The 12,376-nt window shown below is 50.5% G+C and overlaps 1 protein-coding gene across 5 annotated transcripts in view; it reads right to left on the reverse strand.

Moving 5' to 3' along the window:
- The window catches only part of LOC144089409 (uncharacterized), a 53,998-nt gene that overhangs the window by 5,555 nt on the left and 36,067 nt on the right, over nucleotides 1-12,376 (reverse strand). The window contains exon 3 of one of the 5 annotated variants that reach the window (XM_077620225.1): nucleotides 7,686-8,051. The exons of the other annotated variants lie outside the window; for them this stretch is intronic. The gene's annotated coding sequence lies outside the window, so the exon portion shown is untranslated. Of the gene's footprint in view, nucleotides 1-7,685; nucleotides 8,052-12,376 lie in introns of those variants that run through there. 5 annotated transcript variants of the gene reach the window in all.

The raw sequence follows: 12,376 nt of genomic DNA on the forward strand, positions 1-12,376 counted from the left end.
CGAGAGTGACCCTCCGGCGCCCCTGGACGAGGGGGCCGGCGACGGCGGCAGCGACCCTCCGGCGCACTTGGACAAGGGGGCCGGCGATGATGGCGAGAGCGACTCTCCGGCGACCCTGGACGAGGGGGCCGGCGACGGTGGTGAAAGCGACTCGCCGTCGCCCGGCCCCCTCGGCCGAGGGAGCAGGCGGCCCCCCGAGCAGCCAGGGTAAGGTGCCCAACGACCGTTCTAAGATTCTGGTGTCTGCTAAGGGCAGGGGGCTTGGCCAGCACCTTAAGAACCAGCAGGGAGGCCCGCCGGACCGGCTACTTCCACTCCTCTCCATAGGATAGGCCGCTCCTAAGCCTCGTCTCAGAACCGCCCACCTCGATACCTCGTCACCGACCGGCGTGGACGCCTGCCGGACCGGCCACGCCCACGCCTCGTCATCGGCCGGCGCGGACGCCCGCCGGGCCGGCCACTCCCATGCCTCGTCACCGGCCGGCACGGACGCCCGCCGGACCGGCGACTCCTACGCCTCGTCACCGGCCGCCGTGGACGCCCGCCGGACCGGCCATGCCCACGCCTTGTCATCGGCCGGTGCGGAGGCCCGCCGGACCGACCACTTCCTCGCCTCGTCTGTGGCCGGCGCGGACGCCCGCCGGACCGGCCACTCCCATGCCTTGTCACTGGCCGGCGCGGACACCCGCCGGACCGGCCACACCCATGCCTCGTCACCGGCCGGCGCGGACGCCCGCCGGACCGGCCACGCCTCTTCACCGACCGGTGCGGACGCCAGCCGGACTGGCCACGCCTCGTCATCGGCCGGCGCGGACGCCCGCCGGACCGACAACTTCCTCGCCTCGTCTCTGGCCGGCGCGGATGCCCGCCGGACCGGCCACTCCCATGCCTTGTCACTGGCCGGCGCGGACGCCCGCTGGACCGGCCACGCCCACCCCTCGACGCCCGCCGGGCCGGCCACTCCCACGCTTCGTCACCGGCCGGCGCGGACGCCCGCCGGACCGGCCACTCCTACGCCTCGTCACCGGCCGGCGCGGACGCCCGCCGGACCCGCCCCTCCCTCGTCTCTTCACGGGCTGGCGGGGACGCCCCCCGGACGATGAGAACGGAGCTCAACCGCCGTCCCTCCCTGCCTGATTTTTGTCTTTCGCTTTTCATGGACATTCGGCATTAGGACGTCTAGGATCCGTCCGTTAGAAGGGAAGTACTATCAGGAGCGGCCTGTTTGTCCCTCCTGACGTGCCGTCAGAGAGCAGATGCAGTCAATCTGCCGATTGTTTCCTGTTTTGTTATTTAAAGAGCAATGAGTCATAGGACCAATGCCGGATCGTTTATTCTGTTCATGCATGCGCGCAGCATGCTGCCGTTTTGCGTTCCAAGCCATTGTTGATTTATAAATCCCTCTTGATTTATTAAAGGATGTCGTTTGAAGCCAACTGCGTCGATTCACTCCCGTTTCCCGCGGATGGGTCCTAATATATTCCCGATCACGCCGCGACGACGCGGCGAGATCGTAACAAGGCGATCCATTACCTCCTAACTGTGGTATCAAATATCACCCAAACACTTAACTCAATACAGGCACAAATCAAGCCTTTACCTCACTCACAGAGTGCACAACCAACCCCAGTCTCGCCAAGGCTAACCCCGGCACCGCCACTCTGCGAAGTATGGTCCCACCGCCCGCGCCTTACAGTGGGAACCTTGCCGCATGTCAGCCTGTGCCGACTGGTATTCGAACAACAATGTCTCACCTACATCACGGATCGAGCCAAGATCACTTACCTCATTGGCTGCCTTTGAGGAGAGGCCTTGGCATGGGCGAGCGCCGGGTGGGAGTGGGGCTCGAGCATATGCTCCTCCTATGCCGAATTCAATGTGGAGATGCGCAAGGCTTTTGACCACCCGGTGCGCGCCAGGAGGCTGCTGGGCGCTAGAGGTCTCTCCGCCAAGGCATCCTGAGCGTTGTCGAATATTCCGTCAAGTTCCGCATTCAGGCCGCCGAAAGTGACTTCAATGACAACGCCCTCCAGGACGCATTTTTGGGGGGCTTAACGAGGCCATGAAGGATGAACTGGCGTGCCGTGACGAGCCCGAGTCCATCGACGCGCTCATGGGATTGGCCATCAAGATTGATGGCCGACTCCAGGAACGCCAAAGGCAGCGGCGAGGGGGCTCGCACGTGGGCTTCGGCGTCCATTTCCGGCTTCTCCCCCAGCGGCTTGAGCCCCTCCTCCTGTGAAGACGTCAGAGCCTATGCAACGTGGTAGTGCTGGGCTGTCAGAAGAGGAATGCTCACGTTGCCATCATTCTTCGTTATGTTATTACTGCGGCAAAAATGCTCATCTCTTAAGAACATGCTCCATCCGCCCAGTAAAAACAAAGGCTCACCAATAGAAAGGGAGGTTATGGTGAGCTATGGGGGAATCCTCCCATCGTTTCTTGCTGCCAGCATCTCTTTCCTGGGGGAGAAAGACTCACGTGGCCACCCCTCTGGTTGACTGCGGAGCGGACGAAAGCTTTATCGATCGCTCCATGGTCTCCAGAGTTGGCATCGGGACTCAGCCAATAGATAGACCCCTGAAAATAACAGCACTTGACGGACATGCCTTAGGCAGACTGGAGCTATGGACGGACCCAGTTCTACTCCGCTTTCCACCAGGAGATGGTATGCTTTTATGTTTTGTACTGTCCGGAGACTACTATTGTTCTGGGTCTCCCTTGGTTGAGACTGCACAATCCAGTGATCGACTGGGACGGGCCTAAGTTGATAGCGTGGAGTCCAGCCTGCCACACTAAATGTCTCAGTCAGCCCACATACCCACAAGGTCACCTCCAAAGCAAGACTCCCTGACCTAGTCATAATGCCGGAGTGTTATTGGGACTTTTCACAGGGTTTTAGCAAGGAACATACTATGGCACTTCCTCCGCATCGCCCATATGACTGTTCCATTAACATATTTCCAGGTGCTCCTCTTCACAAGGGCCAGATCTTCAACATCTACAGGCCTGAGCGGAAGACACTGGAGAAATACATATCCGATAAATTCGCCCATCCTCCTCCCGTCGGGGCTGCCTTTTTCTTTATCGAGAAGAAAGACGGTTCTGCGCCCCTGCGTCGACTACCCAGGCCTGAACGAGATCACGGTCAAAAACAGGTACCCATTACCGCTCATCGACTCAGCCTTTGTTGCCCGCACACTGGCGGTGTTGTGCCATCGCTTTTGGTGGCTGACAATAAGGGAAGATATGCGATCCTTCGCATCTGGCTGCCACGTGTGCGCGCAAAACAAATCCTCCACCAAGCCGAGCTCCAGTCTACTCTGTCTTCTCCCGATTCCTATTGCTACCCGGTCTCACATTGCGACCGACTTCGTCACAGGCCTTCCTAAATCCCAGGGTAACACCGTCATACTAACCATAGTTGACTGGTTTTCCAAAGCTGCACACTTCATCACCCTCAACAAAATACTTTCGGCCCAGGAGACGGCCGACCTCCTTACACAGCATGTTTTCAGCATGCTGCATGGAATCCCGGCCGACCTCGTCTCTGACCGGGGTCCACAATTCACCGCTCACGTCTGGTCTGCTTTCTGTTCAGCCCTTAACAGCACAACGAACCTCTCCTCGGGTTATCATCCTCAGACTAACGATCAGTGTGAGAGCACCAATCAGCATTTGGAGGCAGCAATACGCTGCACCACCCATGCTGACCCAACAACCTGGAGCAACCAGCTGCCCAGGATTGAGTATGCCCACAACTCCCACCCTAAATAATCCTCCAACCTGTCCACCTTTGAATGTTCCATCGGCTGTCAACACCCCTTGTTTAACCCTCTTATTAACCTTCTATAGAACCACTGTAGAGAGCATCCTGGCGTACGGCATCACAGTGTGGTACGCTGGAAGCACGGCGGCAGACAAAAAGGCCATGCAGAAAGTAATTAACACTGCCCAGAGGATTGTCGGCTGCTCTCTGCCCTCACTGGAAGACATTGCCAGCCCTCGTTACCTCAGCAGAGCCAATAATATCATAGGGGACCCTTACCACCCTGGTCACAATCTGTTCCAGCTGCTGCCCTCTGGCAGACGCTATAGGTCCCACAAAGCACGGACAAATAGGCTTAAGGACAGTTTTTTCCCCACATCCATCAGAAATCTAAACTTGCGGTAACATAACACACATTCCCTTCTGCGGTAATATGAAAAGATGTTTGCGTGGTGATCTGCCTCCTACTAGCTGACTGAAGGTAAGGTAAGTGAAAGACAGTGAGAGGTAAGCGACCTGTATCCATAACAGCAGAATGCCAAATTACAAGTCCGTAACTTGCACTTATTTAGGTCTTTTGCCGAGTAAACGCAGCTTATGGAGAAGCACCACCAATTTCGTCACACGCAGTTTCTGGGTGTGATGACAAGTAGGCTTTTTTGTGTTGTTGATAATGACGACAGGGCCTATGTCCGATTATTATTATTATTATTATTATTATTTCCTTCCCTGGAGGCAGATATTGCTTTGCCCTCTGTCCAGGCACACCTGACCAGATGCGGCCGTATCTGGGAAAAAGCCCGGGCTGCGCTTCAGCATGCTTCCACCCGTGCCAAAAGGGAGGCCAACCACCGTTGTCCCCCCGCACCAGCCTACGTCGTCGGTCAAAAGGTATGGCTGTCCACCCGAGACCTCCTTCTTAGGACCGAGTCCCGAAAATCGGACAGTTGATAAACCCATGCGCTGTGCGCCTCAAACTCCCACCGCCCTTCTGCATTCACCCCACCTTTCACATTTCCCAGGTCAAGCCTCATTCGAGACTTCCACCAGAACCACCCGTAGGCCCGCGTAAGGGAGGGTGTACTGTCAGGCCCCGGACCAGACTGGTGGCTGGTTGTGCCTAACCCAATCACATGCCCAGCCCCTAATCACTCAAGCACTTCAGGTGTGATTCATCACCCAGTGAGGAGTATTTAAAGCCACCAAGAATATGACAACGCCGCTGGATCGTCTTAATCAGTGTACTGTTAAGTACCCTCTCGCACTCCTCTCCTTGCTTGCCTCTACTGATCTCAGACCTTTTGTTTTGCTCTCAGGATCCCGACCACGCTCAGCCCCACGACCACGGAACACGGACCATAATCTCCCTCTCACCCATTGTAACCTTTGCTCTGGACTCCGCTACGTACTCCCCAGGTACCGACCTTACTGCCACAACTAACGACTAGCCAACGCTACTCCCTTTTGTGGATGCCCGTCCGTCTCTTGGACACTTTCAATAAAATTTACACATCCAGACTTGCTGACTTTTCGTGCTTTGGGGTCCTCCATCCCCGATCGTAACAGTGGACCATTTTGCTGAATTAATCTTGGTCCTGTTTCCTATGTCTGACGGAGACAAAACTATATTATATAGATATTATATAGATATTATATATATATTAATTTTGGTCAGTTGATCAATGCTAACCCTCTGTTTAGGCAATCTGGAAGTTAGGTTAGAACTTTATTTCATCCCGTATTCGGGAAATTTCTTGGTACCGCTTATTCATTCATTATTCTCAGAAGTGCTGGAGCCAATCCCAGCCAACTAAGGAGACACTAGGTGGAGAACACCCTAAATTGGTGACCAGCCAGCCGCAGGGCATGAGGAGACGGACAACCGTTCACGCTCACGCTCATGTATTCACCCAGACTATCATGCATGTTTTGGGGATGTGAGAGGAAACCGGAGTTCCCAGGGAAAACTGAACAAGGGGAGAACCCAAGAACCTAGAACTGTGAGGCCGACACATCACTCGGTCACCGGGCTGCCAGTAACGCTAATATGTGGAAAATTCCTACAAGTAATGTAATACCAAAGAGTTTTACAGTTGTGTAGAAAGTCTCAATTGATCAGATTCACATGCTTATTCTCAATTACCTAGTACAGAAATTGTTTCTTTTATTTTATACTGTATTTTTTCAATTTTGGATTCAAAATCTTTTGATAACCAAAATTTCAAAATGGGGGGTATGTTATCTTAATGACGATCTAAATTATTAAACATTTGTATCCTGTTGGGAAATGGTGGCTGCAAGACATCAGTTATTATTCAAATAGAGAAGTAAAATTGATAACATAGAGAAGGCAGGATTTCTAAATGGTGTGCTTCCAACTTGCAAAAACCTAATTTAAAGCTTGTATTTACTAAGACCTAAGTCAAGTAAGTAAAGTTTTAAAGATACATTTGCTGTTAGGATTATTAGTTTTACATTATTATATATTTGCTTGCAATGAAGAATGCTTTGCTTTACTATTAAACTTTGCTCATTATCATTAGAGGATTATTAGTTTCACATGATTGTATATTTGCTTGCAATGAAGAATGCTTTGCTTTACTATTAAACTTAGTTACATATTATTATTACATAGTTGCTTGCAACGAAGTAAATGCTTTGCTCCTGAGAACTTTAGGTAGACTAAACACCAAAACGCTTTGAACCTTGGACTGCTTGTAGTGAACTAAACAAAGAGGATTCAAAACACCTTGAGCTGCACATGACTTTCAAACCTTCATTTGTTTTGACGTTATTGACGTCTCACTTTTGTTTCCCACCTCTCACTTGAGAGTTGAGACGTCCGTTATTACTAGGGTCCTTGAAGTTGATAAACAAGAAAAGAAGCATTGGAGGCCAGAACGAAGTGGGGACTTGACCTCACCGGGTTGCTTCTCCTTGCAATGCGTGGCTTTGGGAATGCCTATTGGTGAACCTATCATTTGCCCAGCTGATGACTGAGCTGATTCAGGAAAACCTGTTGTCTAACCTCTAGAGCAGTATGTCAAACTAGTCCTCAAAGGACCGCAGCGTGTCTAGGTTTTCATTCCAACCCAACAAGATAACTTTTCACCAATCTGCTGTATTAACGTGTAATCAGTTTAATGCAGTATGTCGCTGCATATTTTAGTCGAAACCCCATTGGATAAATTGTCTGTGCTTGGATCGTTTGGGACAAAGACAAACAATGATAAACTGTGGTGAGATGAGGAATTTGTTGAACACTGGTGGATCTGAGATAGAAGTAGGAAACAAATTATTTTAATTAGAGGGCAAAAGGAAGAGGCAGCTCTGAAATGAAAAGAGTGTCTAAACCGGGGCTGGGCCAATAATTCCACAAAGGGCCGCAGTGGGTGCAGATTTTCGTTCCAACCCATAAGAGGAAACCTTTCCACCAATCTGGTATGTTAGATATACAATCAGAAGATTACAGTCAGGTTCTTCTTGTTTCAGCAGAAATCTAATTGGTTAAACTGTCTATGTTGGATCGGTTGGAACAAAAACCTGAACCCACAGCGGCCCTCGGGGACCGGTTTGCCCATCCCTGGTCTGAACTTTAACCAAACTTTCAATATATTAAGTACAACTTGATTAACCTGTATAAAAAGAGGGTTTTATAGGGAGCTCTTTGGTCAACTTGAGTTTGTAACCTCAGATCTTCTGATATGGTAAATAATTGTATGCATCGCACTCTGTACTATGACAGATCAAGGGATGAGATCTATAGCAAAGCCTTTCAGACAATTGAAATCAACCCGTTGTAAAGAAAGACAGTGGAAAGTTTTGCATGGTTCATGACAGGCAAGTGATTAATGCGGCTCTCTTAACCGCCACTTTGCTTGTCAAGAAACCTCACTTGGCATTGTCCCTAATTACTATCAGCCCACACTCATTTCACTTGCACCTTTCATTTGCCGCGGATGTCCTCAGAACACGGAGTACCTGCATGTTTGCTTAATCCATCTAATTAATTTTGCCTTTATGAAGTTATTTTGCTTGTAAAATATTGATGAACCCAATAAAGGACAGTTTATCTGTAACACAGATCTCCATGAAAATAATTGGCAAATAATTTCTTTTGCATTCCAGTCCATCCTTCAATGAAACAAATTTTTGCTTTCAATTGAAATAGTGTTTGTTATTCTTAAATCACCTGCCTCAAGGCTTTGTCCTTTCACACGGACTCTTCAACAACTGCCTTTGCCAGTTGCTGTCTCCACTTGAACTTCCCCCTGGTGTTGTCCTGATGCAATATAATAATAATAATCGGACATAGGCCCTGTCGTCATTATCAACAACACAAAAAAGCCTACTTGTCATCACACGCAGAAACTGCGTGTGACGAAATTGGTGGTGCTTCTCCATAAGCTGCGTTTACTCTGCAAAAGACCTAAATAAGTGCAAGTTACGGACTTGTAATTTGGCATTCTGCTGTTGTGGATACAGGTCGCTTACCTCTCGCTTACCTCTCACTGTCTTTCACTTACCTTACTTCAGTCAGCTAGTAGGAGGCAGATCACCACCCAAACATCTTTTCATATTACCGCAGATATGTTGATAACCTCTTGCTGGCAGCTCCAACTGATACCTCTTGTCTTGAAGCCACCTGGTCATTTGGCCTCTGTTAGATTGCAGTGTTCCAAGTCCAAACGTCAGGTTGTCCGACCAAAGATTTCCTTCCTTGGATGCCTGATTTCATGCCACAACACAGAAATGCCTCTCTCTCACAAATATGAGGTCCACCATCACCTAAAACCAATAAATGTCAAATCCATGTTGGCTTTCCTTGGTCTTTGCAATTACTATTCCAGACAACATGTTCCTGACTTTGCTGAAATTACTCATCCACTCCGGCGGATGGTCAATGCAAAGGGCATGCCAAATCTTTCCAACACTCTTTCTTGGTCCATGGAAGCAGATACTTCATTCATTGCCTTGAAAGAGCATGGTGCCACTAAAGCTCTTGCGATTCCTGATTACAGCCACATATTCTCCCTTGACGTTTCTGAAAATGTCAGCAGTGTTTCTGCTGGCCTTTATCAGAATAGGGATGGAGAAAGTTTGTCTGTAGGCTTCCACTCCATTGGAAAAATACGAGCAAAGACACCCAATTTGTGCTTCTTTCCGTAGGAGCAGTGGGCTGTACTCTGAGCCCCTCCCGGATGACCGAACTTCTCATCTTGTCTCTAAGGGAGAGTCCAGACATCCTGTGGAGGTCAAGAGCTTTGATGAGGGTGGAAACATAGATCGACTGGTAAATAAAGAGCCTTGCCTTTTGGGTCAGCTCCTTCTTCACCACTACGGACCGGTGCAGAGTCCGCATCACTGCAGACGCCGCACAGATCCGCCGGTCAATCTCCAGCTCCATTCTTCCCTCACTCGTGAACAAGACCCCAAGATACTTAAACTCCTCTACCTGGCGGAGGACCTGAACCCTGGCCCGGAGAGGGCATTCCCCCTTTTTCCGACTGAGGACCATGGTCTCAGATTTGGAGGTGCAGAATCAGCCCCTCCAACTCTGTTGCGAATCAATCACGCGAGAGTTGGAGATCACGGCCTGATGAAGCCAACAGAACCACATCATCTGCAAAAAGCAGGGATGCAATACTGAGGCTACCAAACCGGAAGCCCACAATGCCACAGCAATCGGTGACATAGGGCAAGACAGGAGTCCAACCCCCACTTGAAACGAGTCTGACTTACTGCCGGCTACGCACACCAGACTCTGACACCAGTAATAAAGGTACTGGACAACGAGTATCAGGGGTTCTGAAACCCCATACTCCCGGAGTACCCCCCACAAGACTCCCCGGGGACTCGTCTAACGCCTTCTCCAGATCCACAAAACACATGTAGAGTGGTTGGGCGAACTCCCATGCCCCTCGGAGAACCCTGCTGAGGGAGTAGAGCTGATCCACTGTTCCACAGCCCGGACGAAAACCACACTACTCATGAATCCGAGATTTGACCTCGCGGCAGACCCTCCTATCCAGCACCCCAGAATAGACCTTCCCGGGGAGGCTGAGGAGTGTGATTATTCTATAATTGGAACACACCCTCCGATCCCCCTTTTTAAAAATGGGAACAATCACCTCAGTCTGCGAATCCATAGGCACTGTCCCGCATGTCCACGCGATGTTGCAGAGGCATGTCAACCAAGACAGCCCTACAACATTCAGAGCCTTTAGAAACTCTGGGCGGATCTCATCCAACACTGGGTCCTTGCCACGACCTTTTCAACGACCTTGGTGACTTCAAACCCAGAGATAAGAGAGTCCGCGACTCTGCTTCCTCATAGGAAGGCATCTCGGTGGAATTGAGGTTGTCTTCTAAATATTTGGCCCACCGATTGACAACATCCCGAGTCCAGGTCAGCAGCGCCCCATCCTCACTATACACTGTGTTGGTGGTGCACTGCTTCCCCAATCTGAGACGTCAGATGGTAGACCAAAATTTCCTTGAAGCCACCTGGAAGTCGTTCTCCATGGCCTCACCGAACTCCTCCCATAACCGGGTTTTTGCGTGCTGCTTTGCCACCTGGTACCCATAAGCTGCCTCCAGAGTCCCATGGGCCAAAAGGGCCCGGGAGGACTCCTTTTTCAGCCAGATGGCATCCCTTACCTCCGGTCTCCACCAGCGGGTTCTGAAGTTGCCGCCACGAAAGGAACCGACGACCTTGGAGCCGCAGCTCCGATCTGCCGCCTCAGCAATAGAAGATTGGAACATGGTCCACTTGGACTCAATGTCCCCCGCCTCTTCCCAGACATGAGAGAAGCTCTGTCGTAGGTGGGAATTGAAACTCCTTCTGACAGGGGACTCCACCAGGCGTTCCCTGCAGACCCTCACGAAATGCTTGGGTCTCCCAGGCTGCACCAGCATCTGCTCCCACCATCGGAGCCACCTCACCACCAGGTGGTGATCGGTTGACAGCGCCGCCCCTCTCTTTACCCGAGTGTCCAACACATGTGGTCGCAGTTCCGGTGACACAACCACAAAGTCGATCATCGAACTGCGGCATAGGATGACCTGGTGCCAAGTGCACATATGGACACTTATGCTTGAACATGGTGTTCATTATTGTCAATCCCGACAAGAGCAGAAATCCAAAATTAGAACACCACTCGGGTTCTGATCAGCAGGGCCGTTCTTCGCAATCACTCCCCTCCAGCTCTCGCTGTATAGGCGCCGTTCAAAGCGGCAGCCAGTTGCAGTGGCTCCCCAAACCCTCACTCATTTTTACAGCTTTTTTATCATTTATTTTTACCTTTTATTGTCTCTTAAGATTCGACTTGTTACTTTATTTTATATTGTATACACCATACTTTAATGTTTTACAACTTTACTTTCAAGACTCTACTTCAAGACTCAAGTTGTGCGAGAGGCAGTCTTTGATCTATTAGTTTAAAAATTCTGGACATTACATTTCTGACCCATTCAGCCATGCCTCTGCTATTTTACACAAAAAGAGATGCTAGGAGAGCGGTAGGAAGAAAAGTGGGGGACTAGCTGTTTTTATTAATAGTAGATGGTGCAACCCCGGGCATATTGATGTGAAGGAGCAACTTTGCACTTGAGATATCGAGCTAGTAGCTGTTAGCATAAGGCCGTTTTACATCCCCCAGGAGTTCTTGCACGTTATCGTATTAACTGCGTATATACCTCCTTCAGCCGATGCGGCAGTCGCTCGCGAGCTGCTTCACGCTACTGTGTCCCGGCTGCAGACGTCACACCCCTAGTCTCTCCTTCTTATCTCTGGTGATTATAACCATGCTCCCTTGGCTTCTACTTTCCCCACCTTCACTCAGTATGTGAAGTGCCACACCAGGGAACAAAAAACTCTGGACCTGCTGTATGCCAACACAAAGGAGGCATACAGCTCAGTCCCCCTGCCCCCACTGGGCCGCTCAGACCACAACCTGGTCCATCTGATCCCCACCTACATCCCTATGTGAGGAAAATAAAACCTACCACGAGAATCATACAAAGATGGACCGAGGAGAGCAGCAGGGTACTGAGGGTCTGTTTTGAGACCACTGACTGGGAGGTGCATGGGAAAGACATTGACAGCTTGACCCACTGCATCACAGATTGTATTAACTTCTGTGTTGAGAACATTGTACCCTACAAGAAGGTCCGTTGTTTCCCCAACAGTAAGCCGTGGGTCACCAGACAAACAGACAAATTTGTTTGGGGTTTGTGTACTCTAAAAGTGCAGTAGTATGTATATTTTGTCATGTCACCGCCACCCTCTCTCCTTGTCGTCCAAACCAGGGAGAGAGGGTGGCGGTGACATGACAAAATATACATACTACTGCACTTTTAGAGTACACAAACCCCAAACAAATTTGTCTGTTTATTCACCCTTGGGTGGGTCACCAGGGATCTAAGGGCCCTCCTGAACAAGAAGAAGAGGGTCCAGAAGGAGCTGAAGAGAGAGATAAGGAAGGGAAAGACCATCTACAGGAGGAAGCTAGAGAACCAACTCCAGAAAGGCAACACCAAAGAGGTCTGGAGGAGCTTGAGGACCATTTCGGGCCATGGAGGCAACAGTGAGAGAGACCCGGAGTC

This window comes from Stigmatopora argus, chromosome 15 (genome assembly GCF_051989625.1).
Source record: "Stigmatopora argus isolate UIUO_Sarg chromosome 15, RoL_Sarg_1.0, whole genome shotgun sequence".
NCBI classification, from domain to species: domain Eukaryota; kingdom Metazoa; phylum Chordata; class Actinopteri; order Syngnathiformes; family Syngnathidae; genus Stigmatopora; species Stigmatopora argus.